We start from the raw sequence: 17,852 nt of genomic DNA, 5'->3' as shown, positions 1-17,852 counted from the left end.
CCTATGGATTGCTATGTCTCCAAAAGAGAATCAAGCGTGTGTACAGGGGCATAAACGCAGCAGTGATAGGATTGGAGAGGTTCGGTGAGCAAATGAAGACCCTTTGAAGTCATATTGCACGGTACCCATTCCACGGGTCTCAACTCTCCAGGTTTAAGGTATGCTTCCTTCAGCTAAAACATGCATGTGGAACCCAGAGTATGATCAACCATGTGAACGGGAGACGTGTTCAAATATGTCTCAGTTTTCCTACCCTGGTACTCGGGTGCAACATTCCAGATGCTTTACTAACACTCTCCCGACTTGGAGAGTCAGTCCCTTTAACCTCCTGTTTGGCCCAGTTTGCAATTTCTGCGGAAGATGAACAGGAATAGCGAGAACCAATGAGAGGCTAGCTGGAGGTGTCTGGACGGGCAAATTTAACTCTCATTTCCCACCAGGAAGAGGAATTAACCAAAGGCTCAGCATGCCGGGCCGGAACTAGATTAGGGCCTGAAGCCATCCTGCGGTGTTGCGGCCAGCTCACAAGAAAGCGAGTTGAAGAAAGGAGCTCAGGGGCACTGTAATTCACAAACCTGCAGAGTTATAAATAACAGCTATCGTCCAAAAATAGACTGAAGTAAGGCTGCCAAGAGGACTTGAAAGCGGGGCAGAATTGCAGGAAACCGATTTCAGGAGGTAGACTGGAATTGTATTGAAAGCATAGGAAAAGAGGCAGAACGTCCACAATGATGCACTTGGCCAAAAAGGGCGTATGCGTTTTTTCCTGAATATATTCAGGAAAAAACGCATACGCCCTTTTTGGCCAACCAAGCAAGCTTGCAAAGGAAATCTGCACTACAATGAAGTCTCACTTCCCCCCGGTCAAAAGGGCCATCTGAAAAAAGTGTAAAATCCAGAAAGGCAGGACAGGCCATGGAGAACTGGGAGCCTTGTTATGCTGATGGGCGGGATGTAAATTGCCAACAGACACTTGGGAGAAGTGTATGGTGTTTCCTGAAACATCTAAAAAACAAAGCAACAGAGCCTAGGGCACTTCCACTTATGGTCCTATAGCTTAGGGAAATTAAAATCAAAAAGACACAGCCACCCCAAAGTTTGGAACGGCTCTGTTTACAAGAACCTCGTTTACAGTACAAGTTCAACATCGCAGAAAGTGAAAAATGGATAAAGAAGTTGTGGTAATCACTTACAAAGCAATATCACTCAGCAATGAAATCTATGTCATCAGGCCCTTAGCAGCACAATGAGTGGATTCAGGTATGATGATTCTAACTGAAATAAGTCACACAGAAAAAGAAACATCATAAGATATCAGTAATACACGGAATGTAAACTTGGCTACACAGGAACTGAATTACAGAACAGAACAGGGTCTCAAATTTAGAAAACCAACTTATGCTTGCTTAAGGGGAAAGGTGAGTTGGGGTGCTGCATAAAACCAGAGATTGAAATGAGCACAGATAAAGTTCCTTAAGCCAAATATGGAATAGACAAGAGCTACTCCTTGCTCAACGAAATGGACTCAACACCGCATATTAAACGCCTAAGAATGTACCTGACTAGTAAGTATCTTAAAACCTATGGATTGCTATGTCTCCGAAAGAGAATCAAGCATGTGTACAGGGGCATAAACGCAGCAGTGATAGGATTGGAGAGGTTCGGTGAGCAAATGAAGACCCTTTGAAGTCATATTGCATGGTACCCATTCCACGGGTTTCACCTACCCAGGTTTAAGGTATTCTTCCTTCAACTAAAACATGCATGTGGAACCTAGAGTATGATCAACCATGTGATCGGGAGACGTGTTCAAATATTTCTCAGTTTTCGTACCCTGGTACTCGGGTGCAACATTCCAGACGCTTTACTAACACTCTCCCCACTTGGAGAGTCAGTCCCTTTAACCTCCTGTTTGGCCCAGTTTGCAATTTCTGCGGAAGATGAACAGGAATAGCGAGAACCAATGAGAGACTAGCTGGAGGTGTCTGAACGGGCAAATTTAACTCTCATTTCCCACCAGGAAGAGGAATTAACCAAAGGCTCAGCGTGCCGTGCCAGAACCAGATTAGGGCCTGAAGACATCCTGCGGTGTTGCGGCCAGGTCACAAGAAAGCGAGTTGAAGAAAGGAGCTCAGGGGCACTGTAATTCACAAACCTGCAGAGTTATAAATGACAGCTATCATCCAAAAATAGACTGAAGTAAGGCTGCCAAGAGGACTTGAAAGCGGGGCAGAATTGCAGGAAACCGATTTCAGGAGGTAGACTGGAATTGCATTGAAAGCATAGGAAAAGAGGCAGAACGTCCACAATGATGCACTTGGCCAAAAAGGGCGTATGCGTTTTTTCCTGAATATATTCAGGAAAAAACGCATACGCCCTTTTTGGCCAACCAAGCAAACTTGCAAAGGAAATCTGCACTACAATGAAGTCTCATTTCCCCCGGTCAAAAGGGCCATCTGAAAAAAGTGTAAAATCCAGAAAGGCAGGACAGGCCATGGAGAACTGGGAGCCTTGTTATGCTGATGGGCGGGATGTAAATTGCCAACAGACACTGGGGAGAAGTGTATGGTGTTTCCTGAAACACCTAAAAAACAAAGCAACAGAGCCTAGGGCACTTCCACTTATGGTCCTATAGCTTAGGGAAATTAAAATCAAAAAGACACAGCCACCCCAAAGTTTGGGACGCCTCTGTTTACAAGAACCTCGTTTACCGTACAAGTTCAATATCACAGAAAGTGAAAAATGGATAAAGAACTTGTGGTACTTACGTACAATGCAGTATCACTCAGCAATGAAATCTATGTCATCAGGCCCGTAGCAGCATAATGAGTGGATTCAGGTACAATGATTCTAACTGAAATAAGTCACACAGAAAAAGAAACATCATAAGATATCACTAATACACGGAATGTAAACTTGGCTACACAGGAACTGCATTCCAAAACAGAACAGGGTCTCAAATTTAGAAAACCAACTTATGCTTGCTTAAGGGGAAAGGTGAGTTGGGGTGCTGCATAAAACCAGAGATTGAAATGAGCACAGATAAAGTTCCTTAAGCCAAATATGGAATAGACAAGAGCTACTCCTTGCTCAACGAAATGAACTCAAAACCCCATATTAAATGCCTAAGAATGTACCTGACTAGTAAGTATCTTAAAACCTATGGATTGCTATGTCTCCAAAAGAGAATCAAGCGTGTGTACAGGGGCATAAACGCAGCAGTGATAGGATTGGAGAGGTTCGGTGAGCAAATGAAGACCCTTTGAAGTCATATTGCACGGTACCCATTCCACGGGTCTCAACTCTCCAGGTTTAAGGTATTCTTCCTTCAGCTAAAACATGCATGTGGAACCCAGAGTATGATCAACCATGTGATCGGGAGACGTGTTCAAATATGTCTCAGTTTTCCTCCCCTGGTACTCGGGTGCAACATTCCAGATGCTTTACTAACACTCTCCCCAGTTGGAGAGTCAGCGCCTTTAAACTCCTGTTTGGCCCAGTTTGCAATTTCTGCGGAAGATGAACAGGAATAGCGAGAACCAATGAGAGGCTAGCTGGAGGTGTCTGGACGGGCAAATTTAACTCTCATTTCCCACCAGGAAGAGGAATTAACCAAAGGCTCAGCGTGCCGTACCGGAACCAGATTAGGGCCTGAAGCCATCCTGCGGTGTTGCGGCCAGCTCAAAAGAAAGCGAGTTGAAGAAAGGAGCTCAGGGGCACTGTAATTCACAAACCTGCAGAGTTATAAATGACAGCTATCGTCCAAAAATAGACTGAAGTAAGGCTGCCAAGAGGACTTGAAAGCGGGGCAGAATTGCAGGAAACCGATTTCAGGAGGTAGACTGGAATTGCATTGAAAGCATAGGAAAAGAGGCAGAACGTCCACAATGATGCACTTGGCCAAAAAGGGCGTATGCGTTTTTTCCTGAATATATTCAGGAAAAAACGCACACGCCCTTCTTGGCCAACCAAGCAAGCTTGCAAAGGAAATCTGCACTACAATGAAGTCTCACTTCCCCCCGGTCAAAAGGGACATCTGAAAAAAGTGTAAAATCCAGAAAGGCAGGACAGGCCATGGAGAACTGGGAGCCTTGTTATGCTGATGGGCGGGATGTAAATTGCCAACAGACACTTGGGAGAAGTGTATGGTGTTTCCTGAAACATCTAAAAAACAAAGCAACAGAGCCTAGGGCACTTCCACTTATGGTCCTATAGCTTAGGGAAATTAAAATCAAGAAGACACAGCCACCCCAAAGTTTGGAACGGCTCTGTTTACAAGAACCTCGTTTACAGTACAAGTTCAACATCGCAGAAAGTGAAAAATGGATAAAGAAGTTGTGGTAATCACTTACAAAGCAATATCACTCAGCAATGAAATCTATGTCATCAGGCCCTTAGCAGCACAATGTGTGGATTCAGGTATGATGATTCTAACTGAAATAAGTCACACAGAAAAAGAAACATCATAAGATATCAGTAATACACGGAATGTAAACTTGGCTACACAGGAACTGAATTACAGAACAGAACTGGGTCTCAAATTTAGAAAACCAACTTATGCTTGCTTAAGGGTAAAGGTGAGTTGGGGCGCTGCATAAAACCAGAGATTGAAATGAGCACAGATAAAGTTCCTTAAGCCAAATATGGAATAGACAAGAGCTACTCCTTGCTCAACGAAATGGACTCAACACCGCATATTAAACGCCTAAGAATGTACCTGACTAGTAAGTATCTTAAAACCTATGGATTGCTATGTCTCCGAAAGAGAATCAAGCATGTGTACAGGGGCATAAACGCAGCAGTGATAGGATTGGAGAGGTTCGGTGAGCAAATGAAGACACTTTGAAGTCATATTGCATGGTACCCATTCCACGGGTTTCACCTACCCAGGTTTAAGGTATTCTTCCTTCAACTAAAACATGCATGTGGAACCTAGAGTATGATCAACCATGTGATCGGGAGACGTGTTCAAATATTTCTCAGTTTTCGTACCCTGGTACTCGGGTGCAACATTCCAGACGCTTTACTAACACTCTCCCCACTTGGAGAGTCAGTCCCTTTAACCTCCTGTTTGGCCCAGTTTGCAATTTCTGCGGAAGATGAACAGGAATAGCGAGAACCAATGAGAGACTAGCTGGAGGTGTCTGAACGGGCAAATTTAACTCTCATTTCCCACCAGGAAGAGGAATTAACCAAAGGCTCAGCGTGCCGTGCCAGAACCAGATTAGGGCCTGAAGACATCCTGCGGTGTTGCGGCCAGGTCACAAGAAAGCGAGTTGAAGAAAGGAGCTCAGGGGCACTGTAATTCACAAACCTGCACAGTTATAAATGACAGCTATCGTCCAAAAATAGACTGAAGTAAGGCTGCCAAGAGGACTTGAAAGCGGGGCAGAATTGCAGGAAACCGATTTCAGGAGGTAGACTGGAATTGCATTGAAAGCATAGGAAAAGAGGCAGAACGTCCACAATGATGCACTTGGCCAAAAAGGGCGTATGCGTTTTTTCCTGAATATATTCAGGAAAAAACGCATACGCCCTTTTTGGCCAACCAAGCAAACTTGCAAAGGAAATCTGCACTACAATGAAGTCTCATTTCCCCCGGTCAAAAGGGCCATCTGAAAAAAGTGTAAAATCCAGAAAGGCAGGACAGGCCATGGAGAACTGGGAGCCTTGTTATGCTGATGGGCGGGATGTAAATTGCCAACAGACACTGGGGAGAAGTGTATGGTGTTTCCTGAAACACCTAAAAAACAAAGCAACAGAGCCTAGGGCACTTCCACTTATGGTCCTATAGCTTAGGGAAATTAAAATCAAAAAGACACAGCCACCCCAAAGTTTGGGACGCCTCTGTTTACAAGAACCTCGTTTACCATACAAGTTCAATATCACAGAAAGTGAAAAATGGATAAAGAACTTGTGGTACTTACGTACAATGTAGTATCACTCAGCAATGAAATCTATGTCATCAGGCCCGTAGCAGCATAATGAGTGGATTCAGGTACAATGATTCTAACTGAAATAAGTCACACAGAAAAAAAACATCATAAGATATCAGTAATACACGGAATGTAAACTTGGCTACACAGGAACTGAATTACAGAACAGAACAGGGTCTCAAATTTAGAAAACCAACTTATGCTTGCTTAAGGATAAAGGTGAGTTGGGGCGCTGCATAAAACCAGAGATTGAAATGAGCACAGATAAAGTTCCTTAAGCCAAATATGGAATAGACAAGAGCTACTCCTTGCTCAACGAAATGGACTCAACACCGCATATTAAACGCCTAAGAATGTACCTGACTAGTAAGTATCTTAAAACCTATGGATTGCTATGTCTCCGAAAGAGAATCAAGCATGTGTACAGGGGCATAAACGCAGCAGTGATAGGATTGGAGAGGTTCGGTGAGCAAATGAAGACCCTTTGAAGTCATATTGCATGGTACCCATTCCACGGGTTTCACCTACCCAGGTTTAAGGTATTCTTCCTTCAACTAAAACATGCATGTGGAACCTAGAGTATGATCAACCATGTGATCGGGAGACGTGTTCAAATATTTCTCAGTTTTCGTACCCTGGTACTCGGGTGCAACATTCCAGACGCTTTACTAACACTCTCCCCACTTGGAGAGTCAGTCCCTTTAACCTCCTGTTTGGCCCAGTTTGCAATTTCTGCGGAAGATGAACAGGAATAGCGAGAACCAATGAGAGACTAGCTGGAGGTGTCTGAACGGGCAAATTTAACTCTCATTTCCCACCAGGAAGAGGAATTAACCAAAGGCTCAGCGTGCCGTGCCAGAACCAGATTAGGGCCTGAAGACATCCTGCGGTGTTGCGGCCAGGTCACAAGAAAGCGAGTTGAAGAAAGGAGCTCAGGGGCACTGTAATTCACAAACCTGCACAGTTATAAATGACAGCTATCGTCCAAAAATAGACTGAAGTAAGGCTGCCAAGAGGACTTGAAAGCGGGGCAGAATTGCAGGAAACCGATTTCAGGAGGTAGACTGGAATTGCATTGAAAGCATAGGAAAAGAGGCAGAACGTCCACAATGATGCACTTGGCCAAAAAGGGCGTATGCGTTTTTTCCTGAATATATTCAGGAAAAAACGCATACGCCCTTTTTGGCCAACCAAGCAAACTTGCAAAGGAAATCTGCACTACAATGAAGTCTCATTTCCCCCGGTCAAAAGGGCCATCTGAAAAAAGTGTAAAATCCAGAAAGGCAGGACAGGCCATGGAGAACTGGGAGCCTTGTTATGCTGATGGGCGGGATGTAAATTGCCAACAGACACTGGGGAGAAGTGTATGGTGTTTCCTGAAACACCTAAAAAACAAAGCAACAGAGCCTAGGGCACTTCCACTTATGGTCCTATAGCTTAGGGAAATTAAAATCAAAAAGACACAGCCACCCCAAAGTTTGGGACGCCTCTGTTTACAAGAACCTCGTTTACCGTACAAGTTCAATATCACAGAAAGTGAAAAATGGATAAAGAACTTGTGGTACTTACGTACAATGCAGTATCACTCAGCAATGAAATCTATGTCATCAGGCCCGTAGCAGCATAATGAGTGGATTCAGGTACAATGATTCTAACTGAAATAAGTCACACAGAAAAAGAAACATCATAAGATATCACTAATACACGGAATGTAAACTTGGCTACACAGGAACTGCATTCCAAAACAGAACAGGGTCTCAAATTTAGAAAACCAACTTATGCTTGCTTAAGGGGAAAGGTGAGTTGGGGTGCTGCATAAAACCAGAGATTGAAATGAGCACAGATAAAGTTCCTTAAGCCAAATATGGAATAGACAAGAGCTACTCCTTGCTCAACGAAATGAACTCAAAACCCCATATTAAATGCCTAAGAATGTACCTGACTAGTAAGTATCTTAAAACCTATGGATTGCTATGTCTCCAAAAGAGAATCAAGCGTGTGTACAGGGGCATAAACGCAGCAGTGATAGGATTGGAGAGGTTCGGTGAGCAAATGAAGACCCTTTGAAGTCATATTGCACGGTACCCATTCCACGGGTCTCAACTCTCCAGGTTTAAGGTATTCTTCCTTCAGCTAAAACATGCATGTGGAACCCAGAGTATGATCAACCATGTGATCGGGAGACGTGTTCAAATATGTCTCAGTTTTCCTCCCCTGGTACTCGGGTGCAACATTCCAGATGCTTTACTAACACTCTCCCCAGTTGGAGAGTCAGCGCCTTTAAACTCCTGTTTGGCCCAGTTTGCAATTTCTGCGGAAGATGAACAGGAATAGCGAGAACCAATGAGAGGCTAGCTGGAGGTGTCTGGACGGGCAAATTTAACTCTCATTTCCCACCAGGAAGAGGAATTAACCAAAGGCTCAGCGTGCCGTACCGGAACCAGATTAGGGCCTGAAGCCATCCTGCGGTGTTGCGGCCAGCTCAAAAGAAAGCGAGTTGAAGAAAGGAGCTCAGGGGCACTGTAATTCACAAACCTGCAGAGTTATAAATGACAGCTATCGTCCAAAAATAGACTGAAGTAAGGCTGCCAAGAGGACTTGAAAGCGGGGCAGAATTGCAGGAAACCGATTTCAGGAGGTAGACTGGAATTGCATTGAAAGCATAGGAAAAGAGGCAGAACGTCCACAATGATGCACTTGGCCAAAAAGGGCGTATGCGTTTTTTCCTGAATATATTCAGGAAAAAACGCATACGCCCTTCTTGGCCAACCAAGCAAGCTTGCAAAGGAAATCTGCACTACAATGAAGTCTCACTTCCCCCCGGTCAAAAGGGCCATCTGAAAAAAGTGTAAAATCCAGAAAGGCAGGACAGGCCATGGAGAACTGGGAGCCTTGTTATGCTGATGGGCGGGATGTAAATTACCAACAGACACTCACGAGAAGTGTATGGTGTTTCCTGAAACATCTAAAAAACAAAGCAACAGAGCCTAGGGCACTTCCACTTATGGTCCTATAGCTTAGGGAAATTAAAATCAAAAAGACACAGCCACCCCAAAGTTTGGGACGCCTCCGTTTACAAGAACCTCGTTTACAGTACAAGTTCAACATCGCAGAAAGTGAAAAATGGATAAAGAAGTTGTGGTATTTACTTACAAAGCAATATCACTCAGCAATGAAATCTGTGTCATCAGGCCCTTAGCAGCACAATGAGTGGATTCAGGTACAATGATTCTAACTGAAATAAGTCACACAGAAAAAGAAACATCATAAGATATCACTAATACACGGAATGTAAACTTGGCTACACAGGAACTGCATTCCAAAACAGAACAGGGTCTCAAATTTAGAAAACCAACTTATGCTTGCTTAAGGGGAAAGGTGAGTTGGGGTGCTGCATAAAACCAGAGATTGAAATGAGCACAGATAAAGTTCCTTAAGCCAAATATGGAATAGACAAGAGCTACTCCTTGCTCAACGAAATGAACTCAAAACCCCATATTAAATGCCTAAGAATGTACCTGACTAGTAAGTATCTTAAAACCTATGGATTGCTATGTCTCCAAAAGAGAATCAAGCGTGTGTACAGGGGCATAAACGCAGCAGTGATAGGATTGGAGAGGTTCGGTGAGCAAATGAAGACCCTTTGAAGTCATATTGCACGGTACCCATTCCACGGGTCTCAACTCTCCAGGTTTAAGGTATTCTTCCTTCAGCTAAAACATGCATGTGGAACCCAGAGTATGATCAACCATGTGATCGGGAGACGTGTTCAAATATGTCTCAGTTTTCCTCCCCTGGTACTCGGGTGCAACATTCCAGATGCTTTACTAACACTCTCCCCAGTTGGAGAGTCAGCGCCTTTAAACTCCTGTTTGGCCCAGTTTGCAATTTCTGCGGAAGATGAACAGGAATAGCGAGAACCAATGAGAGGCTAGCTGGAGGTGTCTGGACGGGCAAATTTAACTCTCATTTCCCACCAGGAAGAGGAATTAACCAAAGGCTCAGCGTGCCGTACCGGAACCAGATTAGGGCCTGAAGCCATCCTGCGGTGTTGCGGCCAGCTCAAAAGAAAGCGAGTTGAAGAAAGGAGCTCAGGGGCACTGTAATTCACAAACCTGCAGAGTTATAAATGACAGCTATCGTCCAAAAATAGACTGAAGTAAGGCTGCCAAGAGGACTTGAAAGCGGGGCAGAATTGCAGGAAACCGATTTCAGGAGGTAGACTGGAATTGCATTGAAAGCATAGGAAAAGAGGCAGAACGTCCACAATGATGCACTTGGCCAAAAAGGGCGTATGCGTTTTTTCCTGAATATATTCAGGAAAAAACGCACACGCCCTTCTTGGCCAACCAAGCAAGCTTGCAAAGGAAATCTGCACTACAATGAAGTCTCACTTCCCCCCGGTCAAAAGGGACATCTGAAAAAAGTGTAAAATCCAGAAAGGCAGGACAGGCCATGGAGAACTGGGAGCCTTGTTATGCTGATGGGCGGGATGTAAATTGCCAACAGACACTTGGGAGAAGTGTATGGTGTTTCCTGAAACATCTAAAAAACAAAGCAACAGAGCCTAGGGCACTTCCACTTATGGTCCTATAGCTTAGGGAAATTAAAATCAAGAAGACACAGCCACCCCAAAGTTTGGAACGGCTCTGTTTACAAGAACCTCGTTTACAGTACAAGTTCAACATCGCAGAAAGTGAAAAATGGATAAAGAAGTTGTGGTAATCACTTACAAAGCAATATCACTCAGCAATGAAATCTATGTCATCAGGCCCTTAGCAGCACAATGTGTGGATTCAGGTATGATGATTCTAACTGAAATAAGTCACACAGAAAAAGAAACATCATAAGATATCAGTAATACACGGAATGTAAACTTGGCTACACAGGAACTGAATTACAGAACAGAACTGGGTCTCAAATTTAGAAAACCAACTTATGCTTGCTTAAGGGTAAAGGTGAGTTGGGGCGCTGCATAAAACCAGAGATTGAAATGAGCACAGATAAAGTTCCTTAAGCCAAATATGGAATAGACAAGAGCTACTCCTTGCTCAACGAAATGGACTCAACACCGCATATTAAACGCCTAAGAATGTACCTGACTAGTAAGTATCTTAAAACCTATGGATTGCTATGTCTCCGAAAGAGAATCAAGCATGTGTACAGGGGCATAAACGCAGCAGTGATAGGATTGGAGAGGTTCGGTGAGCAAATGAAGACACTTTGAAGTCATATTGCATGGTACCCATTCCACGGGTTTCACCTACCCAGGTTTAAGGTATTCTTCCTTCAACTAAAACATGCATGTGGAACCTAGAGTATGATCAACCATGTGATCGGGAGACGTGTTCAAATATTTCTCAGTTTTCGTACCCTGGTACTCGGGTGCAACATTCCAGACGCTTTACTAACACTCTCCCCACTTGGAGAGTCAGTCCCTTTAACCTCCTGTTTGGCCCAGTTTGCAATTTCTGCGGAAGATGAACAGGAATAGCGAGAACCAATGAGAGACTAGCTGGAGGTGTCTGAACGGGCAAATTTAACTCTCATTTCCCACCAGGAAGAGGAATTAACCAAAGGCTCAGCGTGCCGTGCCAGAACCAGATTAGGGCCTGAAGACATCCTGCGGTGTTGCGGCCAGGTCACAAGAAAGCGAGTTGAAGAAAGGAGCTCAGGGGCACTGTAATTCACAAACCTGCACAGTTATAAATGACAGCTATCGTCCAAAAATAGACTGAAGTAAGGCTGCCAAGAGGACTTGAAAGCGGGGCAGAATTGCAGGAAACCGATTTCAGGAGGTAGACTGGAATTGCATTGAAAGCATAGGAAAAGAGGCAGAACGTCCACAATGATGCACTTGGCCAAAAAGGGCGTATGCGTTTTTTCCTGAATATATTCAGGAAAAAACGCATACGCCCTTTTTGGCCAACCAAGCAAACTTGCAAAGGAAATCTGCACTACAATGAAGTCTCATTTCCCCCGGTCAAAAGGGCCATCTGAAAAAAGTGTAAAATCCAGAAAGGCAGGACAGGCCATGGAGAACTGGGAGCCTTGTTATGCTGATGGGCGGGATGTAAATTGCCAACAGACACTGGGGAGAAGTGTATGGTGTTTCCTGAAACACCTAAAAAACAAAGCAACAGAGCCTAGGGCACTTCCACTTATGGTCCTATAGCTTAGGGAAATTAAAATCAAAAAGACACAGCCACCCCAAAGTTTGGGACGCCTCTGTTTACAAGAACCTCGTTTACCATACAAGTTCAATATCACAGAAAGTGAAAAATGGATAAAGAACTTGTGGTACTTACGTACAATGTAGTATCACTCAGCAATGAAATCTATGTCATCAGGCCCGTAGCAGCATAATGAGTGGATTCAGGTACAATGATTCTAACTGAAATAAGTCACACAGAAAAAAAACATCATAAGATATCAGTAATACACGGAATGTAAACTTGGCTACACAGGAACTGAATTACAGAACAGAACAGGGTCTCAAATTTAGAAAACCAACTTATGCTTGCTTAAGGATAAAGGTGAGTTGGGGCGCTGCATAAAACCAGAGATTGAAATGAGCACAGATAAAGTTCCTTAAGCCAAATATGGAATAGACAAGAGCTACTCCTTGCTCAACGAAATGGACTCAACACCGCATATTAAACGCCTAAGAATGTACCTGACTAGTAAGTATCTTAAAACCTATGGATTGCTATGTCTCCGAAAGAGAATCAAGCATGTGTACAGGGGCATAAACGCAGCAGTGATAGGATTGGAGAGGTTCGGTGAGCAAATGAAGACCCTTTGAAGTCATATTGCATGGTACCCATTCCACGGGTTTCACCTACCCAGGTTTAAGGTATTCTTCCTTCAACTAAAACATGCATGTGGAACCTAGAGTATGATCAACCATGTGATCGGGAGACGTGTTCAAATATTTCTCAGTTTTCGTACCCTGGTACTCGGGTGCAACATTCCAGACGCTTTACTAACACTCTCCCCACTTGGAGAGTCAGTCCCTTTAACCTCCTGTTTGGCCCAGTTTGCAATTTCTGCGGAAGATGAACAGGAATAGCGAGAACCAATGAGAGACTAGCTGGAGGTGTCTGAACGGGCAAATTTAACTCTCATTTCCCACCAGGAAGAGGAATTAACCAAAGGCTCAGCGTGCCGTGCCAGAACCAGATTAGGGCCTGAAGACATCCTGCGGTGTTGCGGCCAGGTCACAAGAAAGCGAGTTGAAGAAAGGAGCTCAGGGGCACTGTAATTCACAAACCTGCACAGTTATAAATGACAGCTATCGTCCAAAAATAGACTGAAGTAAGGCTGCCAAGAGGACTTGAAAGCGGGGCAGAATTGCAGGAAACCGATTTCAGGAGGTAGACTGGAATTGCATTGAAAGCATAGGAAAAGAGGCAGAACGTCCACAATGATGCACTTGGCCAAAAAGGGCGTATGCGTTTTTTCCTGAATATATTCAGGAAAAAACGCATACGCCCTTTTTGGCCAACCAAGCAAACTTGCAAAGGAAATCTGCACTACAATGAAGTCTCATTTCCCCCGGTCAAAAGGGCCATCTGAAAAAAGTGTAAAATCCAGAAAGGCAGGACAGGCCATGGAGAACTGGGAGCCTTGTTATGCTGATGGGCGGGATGTAAATTGCCAACAGACACTGGGGAGAAGTGTATGGTGTTTCCTGAAACACCTAAAAAACAAAGCAACAGAGCCTAGGGCACTTCCACTTATGGTCCTATAGCTTAGGGAAATTAAAATCAAAAAGACACAGCCACCCCAAAGTTTGGGACGCCTCTGTTTACAAGAACCTCGTTTACCGTACAAGTTCAATATCACAGAAAGTGAAAAATGGATAAAGAACTTGTGGTACTTACGTACAATGCAGTATCACTCAGCAATGAAATCTATGTCATCAGGCCCGTAGCAGCATAATGAGTGGATTCAGGTACAATGATTCTAACTGAAATAAGTCACACAGAAAAAGAAACATCATAAGATATCACTAATACACGGAATGTAAACTTGGCTACACAGGAACTGCATTCCAAAACAGAACAGGGTCTCAAATTTAGAAAACCAACTTATGCTTGCTTAAGGGGAAAGGTGAGTTGGGGTGCTGCATAAAACCAGAGATTGAAATGAGCACAGATAAAGTTCCTTAAGCCAAATATGGAATAGACAAGAGCTACTCCTTGCTCAACGAAATGAACTCAAAACCCCATATTAAATGCCTAAGAATGTACCTGACTAGTAAGTATCTTAAAACCTATGGATTGCTATGTCTCCAAAAGAGAATCAAGCGTGTGTACAGGGGCATAAACGCAGCAGTGATAGGATTGGAGAGGTTCGGTGAGCAAATGAAGACCCTTTGAAGTCATATTGCACGGTACCCATTCCACGGGTCTCAACTCTCCAGGTTTAAGGTATTCTTCCTTCAGCTAAAACATGCATGTGGAACCCAGAGTATGATCAACCATGTGATCGGGAGACGTGTTCAAATATGTCTCAGTTTTCCTCCCCTGGTACTCGGGTGCAACATTCCAGATGCTTTACTAACACTCTCCCCAGTTGGAGAGTCAGCGCCTTTAAACTCCTGTTTGGCCCAGTTTGCAATTTCTGCGGAAGATGAACAGGAATAGCGAGAACCAATGAGAGGCTAGCTGGAGGTGTCTGGACGGGCAAATTTAACTCTCATTTCCCACCAGGAAGAGGAATTAACCAAAGGCTCAGCGTGCCGTACCGGAACCAGATTAGGGCCTGAAGCCATCCTGCGGTGTTGCGGCCAGCTCAAAAGAAAGCGAGTTGAAGAAAGGAGCTCAGGGGCACTGTAATTCACAAACCTGCAGAGTTATAAATGACAGCTATCGTCCAAAAATAGACTGAAGTAAGGCTGCCAAGAGGACTTGAAAGCGGGGCAGAATTGCAGGAAACCGATTTCAGGAGGTAGACTGGAATTGCATTGAAAGCATAGGAAAAGAGGCAGAACGTCCACAATGATGCACTTGGCCAAAAAGGGCGTATGCGTTTTTTCCTGAATATATTCAGGAAAAAACGCATACGCCCTTCTTGGCCAACCAAGCAAGCTTGCAAAGGAAATCTGCACTACAATGAAGTCTCACTTCCCCCCGGTCAAAAGGGCCATCTGAAAAAAGTGTAAAATCCAGAAAGGCAGGACAGGCCATGGAGAACTGGGAGCCTTGTTATGCTGATGGGCGGGATGTAAATTACCAACAGACACTCACGAGAAGTGTATGGTGTTTCCTGAAACATCTAAAAAACAAAGCAACAGAGCCTAGGGCACTTCCACTTATGGTCCTATAGCTTAGGGAAATTAAAATCAAAAAGACACAGCCACCCCAAAGTTTGGGACGCCTCCGTTTACAAGAACCTCGTTTACAGTACAAGTTCAACATCGCAGAAAGTGAAAAATGGATAAAGAAGTTGTGGTATTTACTTACAAAGCAATATCACTCAGCAATGAAATCTGTGTCATCAGGCCCTTAGCAGCACAATGAGTGGATTCAGGTATGATGATTCTAACTGAAATAAGTCACACAGAAAAAGAAACATCATAAGATATCAGTAATACACGGAATGTAAACTTGGCTACACAGGAACTGAATTACAGAACAGAACAGGGTCTCAAATTTAGAAAACCAACTTATGCTTGCTTAAGGGTAAAGGTGGGTTGGGGTGCTGCATAAAACCAGAGATTGAAATGAGCACAGATAAATTTCCTTAAGCCAAATATGGAATAGACAAGAGCTACTCCTTGCTCAACGAAATGGACTCAACACCGCATATTAAACGCCTAAGAATGTACCTGACTAGTAAGTATCTTAAAACCTATGGATTGCTATGTCTCCGAAAGAGAATCAAGCATGTGTACAGGGGCATAAACGCAGCAGTGATAGGATTGGAGAGGTTCCGTGAGCAAATGAAGACCCTTTGAAATCATATTGCATGGTACCCATTACACGGGTCTCAACTCTCCAGGTTTAAGGTAGTCTTCCTTCAGCTAAAACATGCATGTGGAAACCAGAGTATGATCAACCATGTGAACGGGAGACGTATTCAAATATGTCTGTTTTCCTACCCTGGTACTCGGGTGCAACATTCCAGACGCTTTACTAACACTCTCCCGACTTGGAGAGTCAGTCCCTTTAACCTCCTGTTTGGCCCAGTTTGCAATTTCTGCGGAAGATGAACAGGAATAGCGAGAACCAATGAGAGGCTAGCTGGAGGTGTCTGGACGGGCAAATTTAACTCTCATTTCCCACCAGGAAGAGGAATTAACCAAAGGCTCAGCATGCCGTGCCGGAACCAGATTAGGGCCTGAAGCCATCCTGCGGTGTTGCGGCCAGGTCACAAGAAAGCGAGTTGAAGAAAGGAGCTCAGGGGCACTGCAATTCACAAACCAGCAGAGTTATAAATGACAGCTATCGTCCAAAAATAGACTGAAGTAAGGCTGCCAAGAGGACTTGAAAGCGGGGCAGAATTGCATGAAACCGATTGGCACAATGATGCCATCCTGCGGGGTGGCGGCCAGCTCAAAAGAAAGCGAGTTGAAGAAAGGAGCTCAGGGGCACTGTAATTCACAAACCTGCAGAGTTATAAATGACAGCTATCGTCCAAAAATAGACTGAAGTAAGGCTGCCAAGAGGACTTGAAAGCGGAGCAGAATTGCAGGAAACCGATTTCAGGAGGTAGACTGGAATTGCATTGAAAGCATAGGAAAAGAGGCAGAACGTCCACAATGATGCACTTGGACAAAAAGGACGTATGCGTTTTTTCCTGAATATATTCAGGAAAAAACGCATACGCCCTTTTTGGCCAACCAAGCAAGCTTGCAAAGGAAATCTGCACTACAATGAAGTCTCACTTCCCCCCGGTCAAAAGGGCCATCTGAAAAAAGTGTAAAATCCAGAAAGGCAACAGGCCATTGAGAACTGGGAGCCTTGTTATGCTGATGGGCGGGATGTATATTGCCAACAGACACTTAGGAGAAGTGTATGGTGTTTCCTGAAACATCTAAAAAACAAAGCAACAGAGCCTAGGGCACTGCCACTTATGGTCCTATAGCTTAGGGAAATTTAAATCAAAAAGACACAGCCACCCCAAAGTTTGGGACGCCTCTGTTTACAAGAACCTCGTTTACAGTACAAGTTCAACATCGCAGAAAGTGAAAAATGGATAAAGAAGTTGTGGTATTTACTTACAAAGCAATATCACTCAGCAATGAAATCTGTGTCATCAGGCCCTTAGCAGCACAATGAGTGGATTCAGGTATGATGATTCTAACTGAAATAAGTCACACAGAAAAAGAAACATCATAAGATATCAGTAATACACGGAATGTAAACTTGGCTACACAGGAACTGAATTACAGAACAGAACAGGGTCTCAAATTTAGAAAACCAACTTATGCTTGCTTAAGGGGAAAGGTGAGTTGGGGTGCTGCATAAAACCAGAGATTGAAATGAGCACAGATAAAGTTCCTTAAGTCAAATAAGGAATAGACAAGAGCTACTCCTTGCTCAACGAAATGGACTCAACACCGCATATTAAACGCATAAGAATGAACCTGACTAGTAAGTATCGTAAAACCTATGGATTGCTATGTCTCCAAAAGAGAATCAAGCATGTGTACAGGGGCATAAACGCAGCAGTGATAGGACTGGAGAGGTTCGGTGAGCAAATGAAGACCCTTTGAAGTCATATTGCATGGTACCCATTACACGGGTCTCAACTCTCCAGGTTTAAGGTATTCTTCCTTCAGCTAAAACATGCATGTGGAACCCAAGTATGATCAACCATGTGAACGGGAGACGTGTTCAAATATGTCTCAGTTTTCGTCCCCTGGTACTCGGGTGCAACATTCCAGACGCTTTACTAACACTCTCC

General features: G+C 44.0%; 1 long non-coding RNA gene across 1 annotated transcript in view; it reads right to left on the bottom strand.

Annotated features, from left to right (window-relative positions):
- Nucleotides 1-10,724: 10,724 nt before the first annotated feature.
- The window catches only part of LOC307181226, a 32,846-nt gene continuing 25,718 nt past the window's right edge, over nucleotides 10,725-17,852 (bottom strand). Inside the window, exon 4 of the long non-coding RNA XR_013826179.1 lies at nucleotides 10,725-10,751. This is a non-coding gene — a long non-coding RNA (uncharacterized lncRNA). The remainder of the gene's footprint in view (nucleotides 10,752-17,852) is intronic.

Source organism: Stenella coeruleoalba, assembly GCF_951394435.1.
Source record: "Stenella coeruleoalba genome assembly, contig: scaffold_64, whole genome shotgun sequence".
In the NCBI taxonomy this organism is placed as follows: Eukaryota; Metazoa; Chordata; class Mammalia; order Artiodactyla; family Delphinidae; genus Stenella; species Stenella coeruleoalba.
The sequence above is the reverse complement of the archived record's forward strand: the minus strand, read 5'-3'. Positions and strand labels throughout refer to the sequence as shown.